Here is a 19,830-nt window from a genome sequence, read left to right as displayed (position 1 = left end):
ACGCAAACCTATGAGCGTATCAGGTAGCGTACTTCCTTTAGATGGGATGAACGATAAGCCTCTGTTCAAAATAAACTGTTCATCCATGGAAAAAGTCCTGGAGGTCAAATTAAAGAATAAACAGTTCAGTTCCTTGCTTTCCTTCTTGGTTCTGGGGTTTTTCTTGACATTTTTCTTTTTACTCTTCCCCGACTGACTGCTTGTAAGGAAGGGGGAAGTTTAAAGACATGGGTGCAGCAAAGATGTTTTTTGAGTTGCTCGCTTTAGGTCTAGCACCCAAATTGTCAGTGCTGGTTAAGCCCTGTTGATTACAAGGTATAGATGCATTAGATAAGCTGGGCTCTCGGTCAACAGTATCAGCTGTTTGATCATCATTCAGCGGACAAGCAGCTAAAGGTTCGGCAGAAACATCAGGCTCAATGTTCATCACCTGTGAAATCTCCGGTGTGTAAACAGACCCAGATCCCTCTTTTTGGTTTGCTTTTGGCCAAACAAAGATGCGACCCAGTTGGAAATCCTGGTAATCGCGTCTTAATTTCTTGAGTTTTATTTGCTCTAATTTATTACTGTAGAGAGCAAGTTGCTTGTTCATATTATGAATTTTCGAGGTACAGAACTCAGTTTTGTAATTCAAGGTGATGAATTTATGTTGTTCTTCCACCTTAATTAAGAGGTCAGCCTCAATAGGAGAAAAGTAATCTAGTAGCAGATGTATATACTTATTTCCAAATTCGATGTTGAGTTGTTGCAGTAACTCGGGTGGCTGTCTCGGAACAACCTTAAAATGAAGACAGGCTTGCAGATGTCTCTTTTGCCAAACAAGCCTGTGTAGCCGATATAAATCATTCTCTAGGTTTCTCAGCTGACCAAAAAAGTCATGTAGGTTTTCATTGCTATTAGTAATTATCACAGGTGTATCACATTTAACATCCAGGTTCAAGAGCGGATTATCTTTTTGATAGAACAAACAATTCCAACTATCGGTTCCAGAAATACCTGTTGGATTGTAGTCAAGTTCAATGTTAGGCACATCCATCATGTAACGGTCGGCTAAGCAAAGAAACAACAAAACTATTAGCAGCAAACAAAGACCGACCATTCAAAGGTTCCTTCCACCACGATCGTCAGACAAGTTTAAAGATGAATAAATCTGCAAGGAACCACCATGAAAAGTAAAAAGATTTAATATGGAACGCCAGGTGCACTTCATCAGGTTACAATTAGACAAGAAAAAACACTCTCTTATATACAAAAGAAAATTTCAATTAAGCAATCCATAAAGCAGTAATTAAGCAATTAGAACTATAGTGATTCCAAAGTTTAAAGAAGCAGAGGTTCTTAATCAATGCCAGAGCTCAAGCATTCAGATACCTTGCAAATAAAACTGCATGGTTTATCACCAATAAAGATAATAAAAATAAAATGTACATCATGAGTTACATATGTATTTCCAGTATTAAAACTTCTCTGCACATTATCCATAAACTTGAATAACAGAATTCGATAAGCAGAATATATTACGAACCAAGAATAATATTTAGTTAAAATCATTTGTCACATATTAATGTATCAGTCAGAAATCCTGATATAAAATATTAACTCGTTGTAAGCACTAAATAAGCTACAAATTACTACAGCACTCAACTTTCCTCACTTGTCTAGAGGAAAGCAGATTTTAGTACTTAATAAATAAGCACCTATCCAGGCATGTCTAAGGGTCAGCTCCCGGTGCTTTCTCCTGTCTACCTGATGAATCTGGGCATCTTGCGGCAATGCAGCAATTGCCTCATGTACACTGACAACCCTCTCCTCCTACCATCCAACACTACAACCTGTGAGCGATGCATGTATATAGCCAAACTAGAAGCAAAGCTCTCTTCACCCAAGACTGGACTAGACAGTCAAGAAGAGAAAGTAAACACTTGCACCACACCACACTCATCACATAATCCCTCAAAACCTACACCACCAAAATACACACATAGAAACACAAAACACGCACCTACATTCACGGAGGCTCGCAATAAAAACCTGCCCAAGCAACAGGGACCTCCAAAGCAGAAATGCAAGCAAACTCCAGCCCCCAACACAACCCAAATGACACATAGCCCACAATCTCAGTGTGCCACTCAACCACAGCCCATAAGGCATAACAACGTACCCAACACTCTCGTCATAGGTGACTCTATAGTCAGGCACACTGATGATCCACTCACCAGGCTAAATGAGGAGAAAGTTACTGTCAGCTGCCTGTCAGGTGCCAGGATCCACCACATAATGCACACACTCACGTCACTCCACAACAAGTGCAAATATGACACTGTCATTGTCCATGTTGGTGTGAATGACCTGAGACGTACCTCCCTTGACTACATGAAAAGAGACATGAAGGAGCTGTCTGATCTTGTAGCCCAGTCAGGTATGACCCTAGCTTTGAGTAGCATCCTGCCATCACCCAGAATGATATCACAGTACAAGGACAAAATGATTAACTTCAACAATTGGCTAAGCTTCTGGTGTCATTCTAAGGGGGTCCAGTATTTGTCTGCCTGGGATGACATGATTGACAGACCACGATGCATTGCCAGAGATGGCCTGCACCTGTCACCCTTGGGATTCCGGATACTGGCTAAGGCTCTTGCCATCCCTATAGTGCCTTTTTTAGGCAAGGTCCAAATGACAAAGTCACCACCATAACAGGTACAAGCAAGCAAAATCCGAGGATAATACTACTCAATGCTAGAAGTCTAAACCTCAAAATGCACTCACTCGAGGCACTCCTTAAAATGGAGAACATTGACATCTGTGCAGTGATAGAGACCTGGTTCAAAGCTCCAGAGAGCACCCCTTCATTACAAGACTATAATTCATACCACACCTTACAGCCACCTAACCCAGACCAAAGCAAAAAAGGCAGAGGCGTGTCCATATTCATTAAGGATATCCACACCTCCAGGCTAGTTGCACAGCATAATGCATCCGAGATTATCCAAGTGCAACTAAATCTGGGCAAGACCACAATCCAAATTGTAGCTTGCTACAGACCTCCCACCATGCCCCAGGATTCCCACTCCTCATTTCTTGATACACTGGACAATATTAGGGTACAACCCAACACCCTAATAATGGGCGATTTCAACTACCCCACCATTAACTGGGAAAACTACTCATGTACCATCTCTTTTGCTCAAAGTTTTCTGGAATTCATAAATTCCAATGGCTTGGATCAACTTATTCACACCCCCACCAGGGGCAGCAATATCCTAGACCTGGTCATTACCAACATGGGTGACCAGTGTTCCACACCAGAGGTCAATTACTTGTTGGTTAGATCCGACCACAAGCTAATCACCTTAGACATCCACATCCTGCCCCCACCCCCCCACCCCCATTAGGGAAACCACCGTAAAAAACTTCTCCAAATCCAACTTCACACTTCTTAAGACAGAAGTGGCAAACTTCAGGACACCCATGCAGATGGACAATAGAGGTACGACTGCTGAATCCTACACAAATGCACTTTATAAGCACTTACACGAGTGCATAGATCATGCTATCCCTAACAGAACTAAGATGCTATCCTCCAAAAAAAGGAAGCCAATCTGGTGGTCCTCTGCTTTAAACAAACTCTACAACAGAATAAAGAAACTGTTGCAAAAAAGAGTAAAATCCCATGACTGCAGGAGCTCCCTGGTCAGCCTCAGTAAGAAGATGAGATCCCTCATAAAATCCTCCACAGCTAATTATGAAAACAAAATTGCCACTTACTCTAAAGACAACAACAAAGCATTCTCTAGCTGTATCAAGAATCTCAATGGCAACACTCAGATCTGCTCTGACTTACAGCACAATGGCACTAAATATACAGAACCAACTGATATTGCCAACATCCTGGCAGATAGGTTCAGTGCTAACTGTACCCCTTCTCACCCCCCTAGAGGGCCCATCTCTATACTGGAAGAATGCAAAGTTACTGTAATCATGGCTGCACAAGTAAAGCACACTTTCCAAAGCCAAGAGCACAGCATCCATTAGACCTGATAATATGCCAGGCTGCGTTTGACACGGACTACAGAAAGAACTGGCACCCCACCTAAGTAACATGTTCAATCATAGCCTCATCTCAGGCTTTGTGCCCACTGAATGATGCACTGCGATGGTTATCTCACTCCACAAAGGGGGAGCCACCATGGACCCCAGGAACTACCGCCCCATTAACCTGATGTGCCTGGTCTGTAAGGCCATGGAATGTATCATCATGGAACTCATAAACAAAGACACTGGTAATCTCCAAACTCTGGACCCCACCCAGTTTGGGTTTGTAAAAGGCAGATCATGTCTCCTAAACCTGATAGACTTCTTTGAAGCAGACACCAAAGCCATAGATGAGGGTAAGGTGGTTCACAAAGCCCATCTAGATTTCGCCAAGGCGTTGACACCATCCCCCACTCTGGAATTATAGATACATTCACTAAACTAGGTATAAATCCCTATGTCACAAGATGGATTGCCAAATGGCTCACGGACAGAACCCACACTGTGAAAGTAGCAGACTCCATATCCGACTTCAGACCAGTGACATGTGGGGTACCACAGGGTTCAGTCCTGTGTCCTCTCCGGTTTGGTATCTACTTCTGTGAAGTATAGGCTAACACAGAAGGTCTTTGGCTAATGAAGTTCGCAGATGACTGCAAACTAGGAGCCATAATCGAAACTCCTAACGATGTGGACATCCTACAAAAGGGCCTCACTGAGACAGATGCCTGGTGTTAAAGCCATGGCTTGAAGCTCAATGCCAAAAATGCAATGTCATCCCCTTTGGTAAAAACTCTGTACACATGAACTACCACATAGGTGGTAGTCTACTTAACACCGTAAGTGTGAAAAGAGACCTTGGGACACAGGTGGACAGTAGTCACTTCTTTGATAATCACATCGCCACACTGGTCAGGAAATCCTTCTACATGGCACACCTCATCACAAAAGGTTTCTCATCCAGAAAAAAAGAGGTCATTGTTCCCCTCTACTCATCACTCATTAGACCCATTATAGAGAACAGCATCCCTTTTGGTATGTACCTCACAAGACATCTACAATAACTGGAGAGGCCACAGAAATACTTCACAAAGAGGATTACCGGCCTCAAACAGATGCCCTACGCAGACCGTCTCAAAAAACTCCAGCTTTACTCCGTCGCATATCGCCTACTCAGAGGTGATCTCTTCCTAACATATAAAGCTATGTCAAACCCAGAGCTGTTGGACATGCTCCACTTAAAGAAATCCCAATCCCTCCGAGCTACATGCTCTAGGGACCTAAGCCTTGTCACCACAATAAACAGAACATGCTGGAGGGTTAGATTCCTGTCCCAGAGACTTCCCATACTCTGGAATAAACTACCTATCTATATCAAACAAAGCTCCTCATTAGCACTCTTCAAGAAAAATCTTGATGATTGGATGGGAAATAGGAAATTCACCCTGGGGATCACCTCTGTGGCTCTGCTCGCCAGTGGCACAGGAAAATAATTTTCTTGGGTGGCAAAAGCTAGGGTACATTTTTGGCTGGGTTTGTATAGGCCCCAGGGCCGATAGCCTAGTACCTACCTATGAATGTACATTGTTCAAACACATTACAGGAGAGTGAATATAGTGCAGAGTATTGTGAAATACCATTTCAGGCATTCTGAAAAAATTGTGTAAATGATCTGTAATAGTAGATGGACTACCATGCAAAATAAACAGTTAGTGGAAGTGTGTTTATTGAATAGGGACGCACCAACTAAATGTAGGAATAAACACAGGGAAAGAGGGGAGGTGGAACATCATAATGTACAGCAGATGAGGGCATGTAAATGGAAGACAGTTGTAGCAGGAACACTAATCACATATCGACATGGACCATTTAGACTGAATAGTGCAAATGTATATTATGTGGCGGTCAGACAAGGTGACATAACAATGGAAAAGATATCTTTGTGATATAAGGATCCTTACATGAACAATGGAGAGGACAACTACCATGGATGTTATATACAATTGGGGCTGGGTGTATATTGTGAAGCTGTGCAAACTAATTTGCCTGACGCCAAAAAATGTGCTGTCATCCCCTTGGTAAAAACTCAATTCCCACTAATTACTACAACGATGGGAGCCCACTGAACTCTGAAGGCATTATAAGAGATCTGGGGACGCAGGTTGACAGCAACCTCTCCTTTGACCACCATATTGCCACTGTGATCAGAAAGTCCTTCTATGTGGCACAGCTCATTACCAAGGGTTTTGCATCCAGGAAGAAGGAGGTCATCATCTCTCTCTACTCTTCCCTCATTAGACAAATCATTGAGTATAATGCCCCACTTGGGATGTACCTCACTAGACACATGCAACAACTGAAGAGGCCACAGAAGTACCTCACCAAGAGGATCCTAGGCATTAAACACATGTCCTACATGGACAGACTCAAAAGACTCCAGCTATTCTCTGTCTCATATTACCTACATAGAAGCGATCTCTGCTTGACTTAGAAAGCCATGTCTGACCCAGCTCTACATCTAAAGAAATGAAATCCCAATCCCTCAACACCACATGCTCCAGAGACCTCAACCTCATTACCACAATCAGCAGAACATGCTGAAGGGACAGGTTCCTCACCCAGAGACTGCCCATGTTCTGGAATAGACTTCCCACACATGTCAAGCAGAGCACCTTTCTGTCCCTCTTCAAGAGAAATCTTAATGAGTGGATGGGTAATAGGAAGTTCACCCCGGGGATCACTCCAGTGGCTCTACTTGACAGAGGCACTGGGAACTAACATCTGGTGGCATGATGCCAGGGCACTTCTATGGGCTAGGCTTGTAAAGCATCCAGGGCCATTAGCCTAGTACACACTTATGAACCTATGACCCTATGAATATGACTGTTTTGTCAGCAGAGGTCTCCAACAAGTAGGACACAGTTACAGCTTAATGGACAACAGTAATCAGAAGCATGCATTATTATAAACAATATTAGAATAATACCACCAGTAACCCCATGTCTCTCACATAACATTTGTGACTTTGAGTGATCATACATGGTTCTGCATGAACACACTTGTACAACTACTATGACATGTCAGCAATCTGTGAGGATAATCAAGCAGGGACGTCGGGAGGCATACGCACTGTACTGATTTCAGTACAACTTATTTAGAAGGGGGGTAGCTTTTTAACTAAAAAAAAAAAAAAAAAAAAGCGTTGGCTCTTTAAAATGCTTGCTGGGTGTTGTGCTGAAGGCGAATGGGAGCTGACGTCATGTCCGGCTGGCTGCGAGCGGGAAATTAGCTTGAATGGAGCAATCGTTAACAGATAGGAGTGCGAATGGGAAACGGATCAGGAAAGTATGGAGCAATCAGGTAAGGAAAGTATGTGTGAAACAGATCGGGAAAGTGTGTGTGTGTGTGTGTGTGTGTGTGTGTGTGTGTGTGTGTGTGTGTGTGTGTGTGTGTGTGTGTGTGTGTGTGTGTGTGTGTGTGTGTGTGTGTGTGTGTGTGTTTGTGTGCGTGTGTGTGTGTATAATTTAAACTAGCCATTCTGTGTGAATGAGAGATAAAGTGCATATGTGTGTGTTTGAAAGCATAAGCTGAAATTGGTAGGCTCATGTCTCACTGTCAGCTGCATGAATGTGGTAAAGTCCATTCCTCTAACACATTTTTGCTAAACACTGATGAAAATATAGTGCAGATAAGTGCAAGACACATATTACATGCGCTGGCTGTTGCCATATGCAGCAAAAGCAGTTATTCTGCCTCTGCTTTGTGAATTAATGCTTTTTATAGCTATTAAAATAAGTAATTGGTAAATATTATACAACACTAAGTATCTGTGGCCTCAAAATGATTTGGCATGTTCTTTCTGTAAAAAAGTTATCTCAGCATGCTGTCCTGGCTTTCTTTCCTCCTCTGTCTGCATACTGGGATGGGAGGTGAGAAAAGCACATCTGCAGAATAACCTACAGGATACTTAGGTAATTGTGACATAGCAAAAGAGATATGTGGTATTTCTAGAAATCTGAACTAGAATAACCTGGCACGTTCCATATATCCCTGCACAATATGGTGGTACCACAAGAGGAACAGGGAGATGGTGTCTACTGTCATAATCAAAGATACACCAACAACAAAAAGGTATCCAACTGAAAAAAAATGAATGATTTTTTCAAAGTAGTAAGATATTTATTGTGTTGGACTGTTTCTCATAAAATTTGTGGGTTTCTAGCAAATCACAGAGGACTGAAGTTAGTATATTCTTCAAGTACATTCTAGCACATATCCTGTTATTCTAGCAACTTTCTTAGTTAAAAAGAGCAATATTTAAAATCTATCCCTATCATACCTCTCAACTGTCCAAATTTTCACAGAATGTCCAGATTTTTGCCTCATATTTGTGTTCCATTTCTCCTACAATTGGTGCTTTTCTTGCAAATGTACTGGCTAACCATTGAGGACTGAAGTGTGAAAATAATGGCAGGCATTTGAGTTTCAAACTCCACATGCTTCAGAGAATTCATGCTGATGTAAAACCTGGAATTATATCAACTTTCTAAGCCTGTAAGGGCAATATTTAAAAAGTTTTCCTATTTTTGGGCCTTTGTCCCCCCATAACTACTGGCTTTGTCCAGATTTCTTGCTTGAAGAGGTTGAGAGGCATGATCCATATTTTGGGCCATTGTATCTCCATTATTTCAGGCTTTGTCCAGACTTCTTGCACTATGAAAGTGAGAGATATGTGCACATCTCATCTGTCCAGATTTTTACAGAATTCCCTGATTTTTGCCTCATATTTTTGGCCTGTTCCTCAATATTTGTGGTTTTCTGGCAAATCAGTGAAAATTGAAATAAATAAATGTCATACAGATGAGCTGGACTCATTTTGTTTAGAAAATGCATGCTAAGACAAATGTTGTTATTCTAGTAATCTTCTAAGTTTGTAAGAGCAATATTTAAAATCTGTCCCTGTTTTAGGCTTTGTCCAGATTTCTTATGCTAACAAGTTGAGAGGTAATAAGGTATGGTGTGTAATGCTCTAGTTAAGGGGGAGGGCAGGTTAGTCACTTAACTTGATCAGGCTTGATCCTGTAACTTGGTTACAGGAGACAGAGCCTGAATTCTCCCTACCAACTACCAGACTGCTGAAGGAACTGTGAGCTCCAATGAAGACAAGAGCCTGACTGCCAGACTGCCAACAGAATTGTGAGTTTGGGATTCAATACATTTTCAGGGTATTATGAGTTTCAGTGCATTTTCAAGGGACTGAGTTTCATTTCATTTTCATGGAATTGTGAGTTTCAAGGGAAGATAAATTTACTGTTGCTCATGCTAAGTCTATTTTCAGTGTGCCACTAACTGTTTTATCAAATGGCCATCACTATTTGTGTTGTAGAATTTGAAAGCAGTGTTAGTAGCATAATTGCCTTTGGTGCAGAAGGCTGTGGATTCTACTCCCACACTATTTGGATGGAGTGCTTGTATTGCAGTGCCATTTTGATTGTAGATTATTTGGTGCATTTTAAGGGAGTATAGGGGTTCTACAATCCAGAGTGTGTCCTCCTTTGTATAAGATGCCTAGTAACTATGAACTTCTTGTTGGTTTGTCAGTCATTCCCTATTGCAATATTACCAGTTTACCATCTTTTAATGTAACATAGGCAATTAATTCTTCAAAGGCAGCAGGCACTGAATTTGTAGATGAAACACCTGAAATGCAAAGTTGTTTGCCAGTAGCAACCTCTTCATTAGTTATAGATCTCTTTAATGTAGAATTATCTAGACAACTTTTACTTCTGCAAAGATTGTGCTTTTTGAATAATATTGGTGGATTGTAATGACAGAAGTTTTAGTGGCATTTTATGGTTGAAATTTTCTGAAATGGGTAGTTTTATCATTATTGTTTCATTGCTTTCTAGAAGAATGTTCATAACTACAAATTTAAAACACCATTCTAACAAATGGTGATGTATTGTACAAGGAATATAATTTATTATGAGGGTGAATCAAAGAACACATACGTGTGCGCTTGGCCCTATAAATGTGTGCAAGGAACTCATGGTTTAAAAACAGTTCAAAGCTAAATGTGATCCTCCACTGTCAGATGCATTTTCTTTTAATGTGGGTTTCATGCCATTTCAGTGAATGTGAGTTTCAAGGGCAGAGAAGTTTACAGCTCATGCTAAGTCTGTTTTCATTGTGAGACTGTATTGTTTAGCAAATGGCTCAGTGTTAGTGCTATTCTATTTCAATATCTGTAATCATTGTAGAAGTAAATAAGAAAACATGTTCCCTATATCTTTATTTAAAATATCTATGATAATTCTTTCCATAGCTTTACATACAAGACCAGTCAGACTTAGGGTCTGTGGTTATCCAGGTCAGTAGAAGGCCAAACCTTGTGCTAAGGATTAACTGCTGCATTCCTCCATTCAAGGATGAAACCAATTAGCAGGCTAATGTTGGATGGTGATTTTAGAGTGCTTGATAGCTCATGTTTCATGCTATCCAAGAGGTATCCCAGGATATTATCACAGCCCATTGAGATGGTATTCTTTGCCTTGGACAGTGCATTGAAGACCTATTTGCTAGTGATAGTCAGAAGAGTTACGGTAGGAGGCGTCTCCTGAGAGGTACTGACGGGAAAAAGGGGGTGAAACTGGAATTAAATTTATCAGCCAATATGTTTGCTATATCCTCTGATTTTTTTTAAGTGGTTCCATTTACAATTTGTTCAGCACAGTCATGTTACCTTTGAGGTTGTGAACAAAGCTGATGAAGGCCTTGTGGCTATCCTTTTTCTTTGAGGATATGTCTGCCTCAAATTTGGCTTTGATGGGCTTGATAATGTTTCTGAGTTGCTTATTTAGTTTGAGGGGTTTCCTACCTTTCTGGGTATTGCACTTCCTAGTTTTGGCCATGTTTTTCATCCTTTTGTTATATGACTTGTTGATATTGGGATTCCACGAGGGTGGCTTGTTTTTTGAGTTGGTTCTCTGCTTATTCCTTGTGGGTACAGCTACCTCACTGCAGCTGCTTACATGATGGTATAGGGTTTCTGTAAACAATTTGCATAGTGGTAGCAGAGTTCACATCTTTTTGGGGGATGGAAATTTTAGCATGGTATAAGTCATTAGTACAAGGTTTGGAATAATTTCTAAATGTTTAAGGGTTAGATGGCATTCACTTGTGACAAGTGTTTGGAAAGGTACATACCAAAAGGGGCATTATAATCACTAAATGATTGGCCTAATGAGTGCCAAGTAGTGGGGAATAATTATATGCCTGGATCTGGATGATATATATTTAGATATAAGTTGTACAACGAAAAAGGATTTCCCTACAATAGTGAGTATGTTGGGCCCTTTGAAGTCTCACCTTCACGCAAGGGAATGTCTGTTGCAGTCTTTCATTCATCCAGCACAAAACCTGTTTTGAGATTGGTATTGAATAGCCTTTGCAGAAGGTTCGACATATCAGTTTTCAGACTAACAAGTAGGCAGTCTACTATGTTATCCAGTCGCAATAGATATTATGTTCTTGGCTTTGGGTACTAACTTCAGAAATTATTGAGATATTTGAGGGGGTTATAGATGCAGGTATTTGATGTGAGAATACTGGAAGATTGGTGGATGAAGTTCAATCTCAATTATTTGGCCAGTGGATTGGCCATATCCTCTGGTCCAAGTATGTGATATAATTTCTTATCATCTCACTGTAGTGCCAGTCATTGTTTGAGATTTCTAGCATAGTTAAAAAAAATACTTTGTGGTTTATCTTCACCTGGGTTTATATTTTTACCTCATATCAGGCTTTGGTTGATTTGATCACAGTCCCGAGTTCCTTGTTTAGTTTAGCAAGAGTGTTTTTAGCTTTCTAAGTTACATTTATTTTTACATGCAGTGAGTATTTTTTCTTGATTTTGGTGCACATAGGGCTTTATTTTTGAATTTGGTGTTGCATTTATTTCTGATGGGGGAAGATGTGTCTATGGAACTATTTAAATATGCATAGAGCTTGGCAGTAAATGATTCTCTACAGTGGAAGCTTGAAACAGGCTTAGTAGAGGGACCCCATCCCCAACTAATGCCCAGTACCCAAAATAATCAGAAACCAGCACCACTAGGCTACAGTATGTGCACATGTGATCACTTACACTAGCTTACAAGGGGGCTGAGAATGATGTGGTAATTTCTTTGACATTTTCAATCAAACCTGAGTGTCTCATTTGTTTTTTCAGCATGTAACAGCATAGGGCTATACATAAAGTGATTGTTTTCGTTTTGTGGGAGGGTAGGGAGGCAGCCTGCATTCACAGATATGTTTTTTGTGTTTTCAAGCTGTTGCCTTCTCAGGATATTGGGTGGTGTCATGTCAGCTTTGAACATTAAACTTTGAGCAAAACTTATTTCTTCCTTGAATTTCTTTACTTTCCAGTAATGTTGTTCAGACTATCACTGGAGCATAAGACTAGAAAAAACTCCAAACAAGTTCCTTAGAGCATGTAACAGTCCCACTGGTTCTGGGACCTAGGGCAATTTTCTTGCTTTAACCAATTTCCTTTCAGCAAAGGCTTGAGATTCACAGAATGTAGGCAGGGTAGTAAGGATGTAAATTTCAACAGCTTTAGTTTTTGCTTGATTGACTCCCATGGGTATACATCTTTATTTATTGTCAGTGGCAGTATGACTGTATTCTGTAATATTCAACTTGCTGTGACATCATGTGTTCCACTTATATATATGTATATATATATATATATATATATATATATATATATATATATATATATATACACACACACACTAACTTGCTTGTGTTTTTTTTCCACTTTGAGTGTTATACTTCAAAACTACCATAAAAATTAGTTTGAATCTTCTCTTTTTTCCTTATTTTCTACATGATTGTCAAACCCTTTCCTATGTAAATATGTTTCTAGTATTATATTGTTTTGTAATCTTTGTACTCATGTTCTTGATGTTAATCTCCTTTGACAATGTATTACATTTTTATTTTCCTGAACTATTAGTGTAATTGGAGCTTAAAAATAAATAAAAAAAATAAATAAACTGAACCCAGCTAAAATGTATTTGTTGTTGGGAATGTAAGATTTACCATTCCAAAAGGCTTAGTGTGAGTGTAGGCCATAGGAGTGATCAGCCATTGCCAGGTAACCCATGCAGGTGGAATGGTGTGAGTGTAGGCCATAGAAGTGAGCTGCGATTGTCAGGTAACCCATGCGGGTGGAAGGGAGGTAGCTGCGGCTCATAGCTTGGGTGTTACCATGGGAGAGCTCTATATGTTGTACCTCAGACTACAATTCTGCGGAGCACGTGCTGCCTAGAACCGGCCAGTCCTTTATTCGGCAGCACTGCTGGAGCTCTAATGAGCCACTAAAGGAGTTAGGAGCTGCACGGGGAAGAAGGGTAATCTTGGGGAGGGCAAACTGATCTGTCCTACTGTAACTGGAAATGTATTTTGTTTTTTGACTTATGGAAGATGTACCTTTGGGATGAAATGTTCATGCAGCATGTAAGTAATTACTACCCTGGCATATACTTGCAAGTGATCTGTTCAGAGATCAGCAATATGAAGGGGCGTGGCTTGGTCAGCAGTGTTAATGTGGGTGTGGCTTTCTGAGGGGGCAGCAGTCTGGGAGCTGTGAGTACAAATTTGAAAATCCTGGCTACACCTCTGTAATCAAGCACACCATCCTGAGACTGTAACATCTGTTGAAGGTGTTAGGAGGGACACTGCTATACCTGTATGTCACATTATGATCAATTCAGGCTAGTTGACTGGTGTGCATGGCATATATATGGCACAATTCACACTGTTATAAATGTAACCTATGCCATAAATGTTGTCAAACAGCTATGTATGTACTGTGTGCATCACCAAAATAGTTATCATACATGCATCTGGTATAACTCTTTGATGGGGGTTCCGCAACACCAGAGAGTAATGTTTAATGTAATAAAACAAATAACTAGGTATGGCCAATAAGATGTGTGAAAGCTCAGTGTGACAAAGGTGGATACACTGCAGTTACATATCACTGGAAGATGTGTAGGGAGGTACATGAAATAGGGTGTATTGTGCTTGGTTATTGGTGCGATGAAATTTGTGAACTGTGGCGGTATTATGAACTTTAATGTGGATGTCTTGCACATTCTCAATAGTTGTGCTACATTCAAGGGAGTAGTCACCACTGTGGCCACATGATGGAGGATGCTTCACATACCATCAACCCCAGGACACAGGTCACATATCATTTGGTCTGGTCTGCTCATAGGGGTGTGATGTCTACATTATCATTGGGTTGTGTGTTTATTTTCATAATGTAACACAACCTCCATGTTTTTGTTTCACCTCATGTGTTGTCTTTGCTGTGGCAGCAATCTTTGGTGTGTTTTGATACTGTGTGTATTACTAGTATCACAGTTTATTTTATTTATTTATTGACATTTGTTGACTGGGAAAGTCCACTGGGCCAATGACCCATTTTCAGTGGAGGCCCGGGGAGAAAAGCTCCAGAGTAATACATTCAAAAATTTAGAACACTAAGACAGTAAAAACATTTGTATATTTAAAATAAATATGCCATTGTGGTAATACATTAAACATTAAACATTTAAAATGAAAATATGTATAATTCTATATACAGAAAAAAATTCTCAGTACATTTTGAAGCAAGAAAGAGAGTAGAAAGAAAGGAAACAGAAAAGTAAAAAACAAGATTACAGTCTACAGTAAGTCAATCAGAGGTTAGGTCATGGCCTAACTGAGGTTGAGTCTTAGTTGTGATTGTGTATGTGTATATGTCATATATAGTTTAGTACTGTAAGGAAGATTTAATCATGGTATTGCATATTAATCACTGAGTTTAGCTGAAGAAACTAGGTATGTGTTTTTTAGAAAGTTAAGCAGTACAGGGCAGAAGTACATAATGAGGTAAATTGTGAAATGACACACAGGATAAGATTATTATGAGGTAGGAAAGCTATGGAGGTCTGGTTGTTGAACAGGGGCAGGATAGGTTTTTTTTTTTGGTAATATAACTTGAGTGCTGATTTAAAGATTTTTGAAGATTCCATTAGAGTTATATGGGAGGGTAATGTGTATCAAAGTTTGGCAATGTTAAAGGAGTATAGACATTGTCCAGCTCTTTTGTTAGGTTTCGTAACCTTTATTAGATGTTTATGAGATGTTCTAAGTGACCGAGTAGGAGTGCAAGTTTGCAGGACTGAATGGAGTGCTGGGCAGAGTTGGGGTTTGAAAATGAGTTTATGAGCTAGTGTTAGTTGGGTATAGAAAAGATGGCTGGAGAATTCAGACCAGTTGAGTTCTGCAATTGCTTCATAGTGGTGTGTGCGGTTGGCTTTTCCTGAGGCAAGTGTAGCTATTTTATAATAGCAGGATTACAGTTTATTATTGAGTGATGAAAGCAGGTTAGTAAAGATAGGACTTCCATGTAGAAGGGAAGGGAGGAGTAGGGTACTGGCTATTTTTGCTTTGGTATGCTTATTGAGGTATAATTTGTGTCTATATAGTTTTACTGGTTTAAAGTGTACTTTTTTATAGCATTATGAATATGTGTCTCAAATGTGAATTTGTCATCTATTGTCATACCTAATAGTTTAGCAGTTTTAACTATTTTAATTTCAGTTCCATCTTTAGAAAATATTTTAAAGTTTATGCTTGGTGGTTTTGAAGTGAATAAGACTAGTTTTGTTTTTTTTGGTGTTTAACAGCAGTTGAGAATTATTTAGCCAGGTTCCTATAGAAGTAAAAGCTTTTTGGGTTATTTTGAGAAGATTAGAGAAATTGTTGGCGGAAGATATTATTGTTGAATTGTCACAGTATTGGATAAAGTTTCCTAATTGAGAGACTTTGTGAAGGTCATTGATTTAAATATTGAAGAGCAGTAGCCCTAAAATGGAACCCTGAGAGACTCTGATGATATTTTCATGATAATCAGATTGTGCATTTTAACATTTTATTAATTATTCTCTATTGCTGAGGTAGGAGGAGAACCATTTGAAAGATTTGGGGGGACATTCAAGTTTTGATAATTGGGGTAGTAGTTTGGTATATGATACTATGTCGAAAGCCTTTGATGGATCCAGTAGTATTACTGAAGTGTAGAGACCAGTTTCAAAGGCTTTGTTGACAGTATCAGTGAAAGAGAGCAGGGCTGTAATTGTGCTATGGCCTTGAAGGAAGCCATGTTGTGTGTGAGAGAGAAGTTCATTGTCCAGGAGGTGTTTAAGTAATTGAGTCTGTACACATTTTTCTAGAATTTTTGATAGTGGTGAAAGTATTGCGATAGGGACAGGTCATGGGAAGTTCCACCTTTATGTAATGGGGTGATGATAGATTTTTTTTCCATAAATGTGGGACATAGGATGGGGGATGTTGCATGCATAGCATGTGGGACAGTTGTTAATGATTGCCCACAATCTGCAGTCCTCCAGACAGCTGTTTGGACACAAGATGTGTATGTCATTCTTGACATCTGTGACTTAAATAATGGAGAGGAAGGGGCATAGCACACAGCCCTGATGTAGGTACATAATCACTGCAGTTGAGATAAAGGTCACATCACACATTTCAACATATTTTGATGCCATGTATCTGATCCAGTGGTCTACCCACTTGGTGATATAGGTGTTAATAGCCACTTGTGACAGTGTTGAGTTAATACCTTAGTGTGGTCTTGTGTCAAATGCCTTGGCCTAGTTAAGTTCCACAGGATAACAGTGTTGTCATAAGGCATGCCCTTGATGAGCTTCTTGAGGACATCTAACAGATGTAACATACACTGATATAGCACTAACAACTCACACATATCTTTTGCACACAGCGGGGATATTACCAGTGTCCATTTAGAAAAGGTCTATAATTACATGTTGGTCTATTTCACACATGAAGATAGTCAGGATGTGTCTATACATGCATGCATCAGGTGCTGCCCCCACACACTCAGATGGATGCATGTTGATGTACACCCTTTTAAGAGAACATATTCCACCTGAAAGATGTATTGAAGTGTGGGTCCAACCATGTCAGGCAGATGTCTGTTCTGAGTCATGCTATAGGTGATCTATGATATTGTCACAGCCCATTGATTCCGTGTGATAGGTCTGGATGAAAGTAAGACAGTGCATACCGCCTATCTTAATCTGACCTAGGGTTTTGTCACAATCCCCTACTCAGGTATCATTTAGAAACTCTCCCAGCTGGGGATTAACTCTTACAACACTTGACAGTTAGCCTATTGGATGACCAACAGAACACATACTGTTAAAGTTTGAGAAACAACCTGAAGAGATGTCACCAGTCATGTACAACAAAGATCTGTGCTGGGCTCCTTACTATTGGAATCTATTTCTTGGGTGTCAGGGCTAAAGTATACAGCCTTTGGATTACCAAGGCTGGTGATTGATGCATATTGGGTGTCATGCTGTCAGCCCAGCTATCTGGAATTGTGTAAATAATTCTATGTCATTTGTGAAAATCGGTATGATTTATACAGAACTATATGTTATGTGTATATTAAACTACTGGTACAGAAATGTGTGTTGAACAGGGTTTGTACAATACTGAGTTTCAAGGATGTGTTCATAGTGTACCCTACTGGAAAAGTACAGAAATGTATATAAACTATATACCTGTGCAAATGTATGTTTTAACAGTAGAAACTGGAACATGCAGAGTTAACTTGCAAAACTTCAAGCAAATAAGTTTAAATGAATTACAATTGTATCATAAAAGTTAGTTTCAGTGCAGCAAGGAGACAGGATATCTAGAACTAGTATGCGCTCTGCATCTTTTTGTAAGTGTTTTATTGTTTTATGTCTTCTAGTATTTGCAAACATCTGAAGACTATGTATTTTCGGGTCTACTATGGTTGATTGAAAACTCACTTGACTGAAAATGAAATTGCTAGGACCACTTCACTAAAATCTCACTTCACTGAAAATTAATTTCCTTGAAACTCATTTCGTTGAAAGTCATAAATGACCTTTTCCCCACTGTAATGAGACCCTGCAGTTAGTATATAAAGTAAGGGGGTGTGGGGGGCATAACCCCCCACATATTCTAAACATTTTAAACTATACACAGTGATACAAGTGCAATAAATGTTTCCATAAGAGAATATATAACCAAGATATGTGAGCCCCCCACACCCCCCTTACTTTATATACTAACTCCAGGGTCACACTACAGTGGGGAAAAGGCCATTTATGACTTTAAACGAAATGAGTTTCAGTCAAGTGAGTTTTCAGGAAAGTGAGCTTTAGAGTACTTGCATATGCATTTGGAGACAATGTACAGGCCACTCATAATAGCCTGGTGCTTGGTCAAAACTACCATTTGGATTATTAGTAACATTACATAGAAGGATTGGACACCCTTTATTAATGGCCTAGAGTAGCTGATAGGAGTTGTTGGTGACAGTGATAACTACCTTGTAGTCTGGGCAAAGAGGGGCTTAGCTATTAAACCAGTGCCAGCTTTTCCCAGTTGTGTGTGTGTGTGTGTGTGTGTGTGTGTGTGTGTGTGTGTGTGTGTTTCTATATAAATCAAATTTCAAAGTGTGTGTCAGCTACTTGGGGAGAGACACAAAGCACTGGTTGAACAGAGAGAGTGCTGGAGGTTTTGGCTTGACCACTCAGCTGAGATCTCAGTCCTATAGTGCTGCCAGTCTTATTGGGGATCTAGAAAAAGAGGGAGAAACAGGCCCCAGACTGACTGCGGACACTATGTGCTCTTAAGGGAAATTGCACTTTACTGTGTATGTGTACTTGCTATCCTTCCAATGTGTACATCCCCTAGCCATTGCTAGTGATGAAGACTGAGACACCTGGATTACTGGGCCAGTGCTGGGGTGTCACATTGGGTACAATTATTGAGTCTAGCAATGATATCAATATATTACATGAGGGGCTTACACAGACAAATGACTTGTGCCAAAGCCACATGTTCTACACACAAATGCAAAACTGTGTCATTACTTTTTCCTTAGTCAAAGTGGAATTCCCCATTAACTACAGTATTTACAATACCCCACAATCCGCTGCCCATGCTCAAACCCAGTGGTGCAAGACCTGGGAGCACAGGAAGACAATCTGAACTTCTACACCCACGTTTCCACACTGGTATGGAACAGCTATGTCATGCACCTCATAAGTCAGGTACCGTACCCAGTTAGAACTATACTCGACCCACATCAGAACACTAATAGAGTACAGTGCTCCCTTTTGCATGTACCTCACCAAACATCTGCAGCACCTGTAAAGACAACAGGAGTTTCTCACCAAGAAAATACAGGGCCTACCAACTATGCCATGATGTATGTGGATAGACTAAAAGCTCTGTCAGTAGTCTGTATTGTATAGGATGAGATGTCTTTTGCCTGGCCTATTGACTCTGCCCTGATGGAAGTACTGCATATCCACAAATTAGCTATTGCTGATAACATCAGTCTGGTTGGAGGAAGATTGTAATAACAGGTTCCTTCATGCTGGTATAAAATGCTCTCTGTAATGTCAAGCAGGTACACAAACACACACACCACACGTGACTGTAGTGAGAAGAAAACCAGTACTTATTTTAGTACATTGGCTACAGCACTCTGTATTTAATGTAAGTACCACGGCACAAGTCTGACTTAGAGAGTGTCAGACAGCATTTTATAGATGATGACATCAGCAGTGTCTGGTGAGGAGTAGATGGTAATAGCAGTGTCCCGCATGTTGGTATAAAATGCTCTCTCTAATGTCAAGCAAGTACACAAAC

This window comes from Protopterus annectens, chromosome 4.part0, assembly GCF_019279795.1.
Source record: "Protopterus annectens isolate FY-2018-M chromosome 4.part0, PAN1.0, whole genome shotgun sequence".
Lineage (NCBI taxonomy): Eukaryota > Metazoa > Chordata > Ceratodontiformes > Protopteridae > Protopterus > Protopterus annectens.
Note: the sequence above shows the minus strand (reverse complement) of the source record.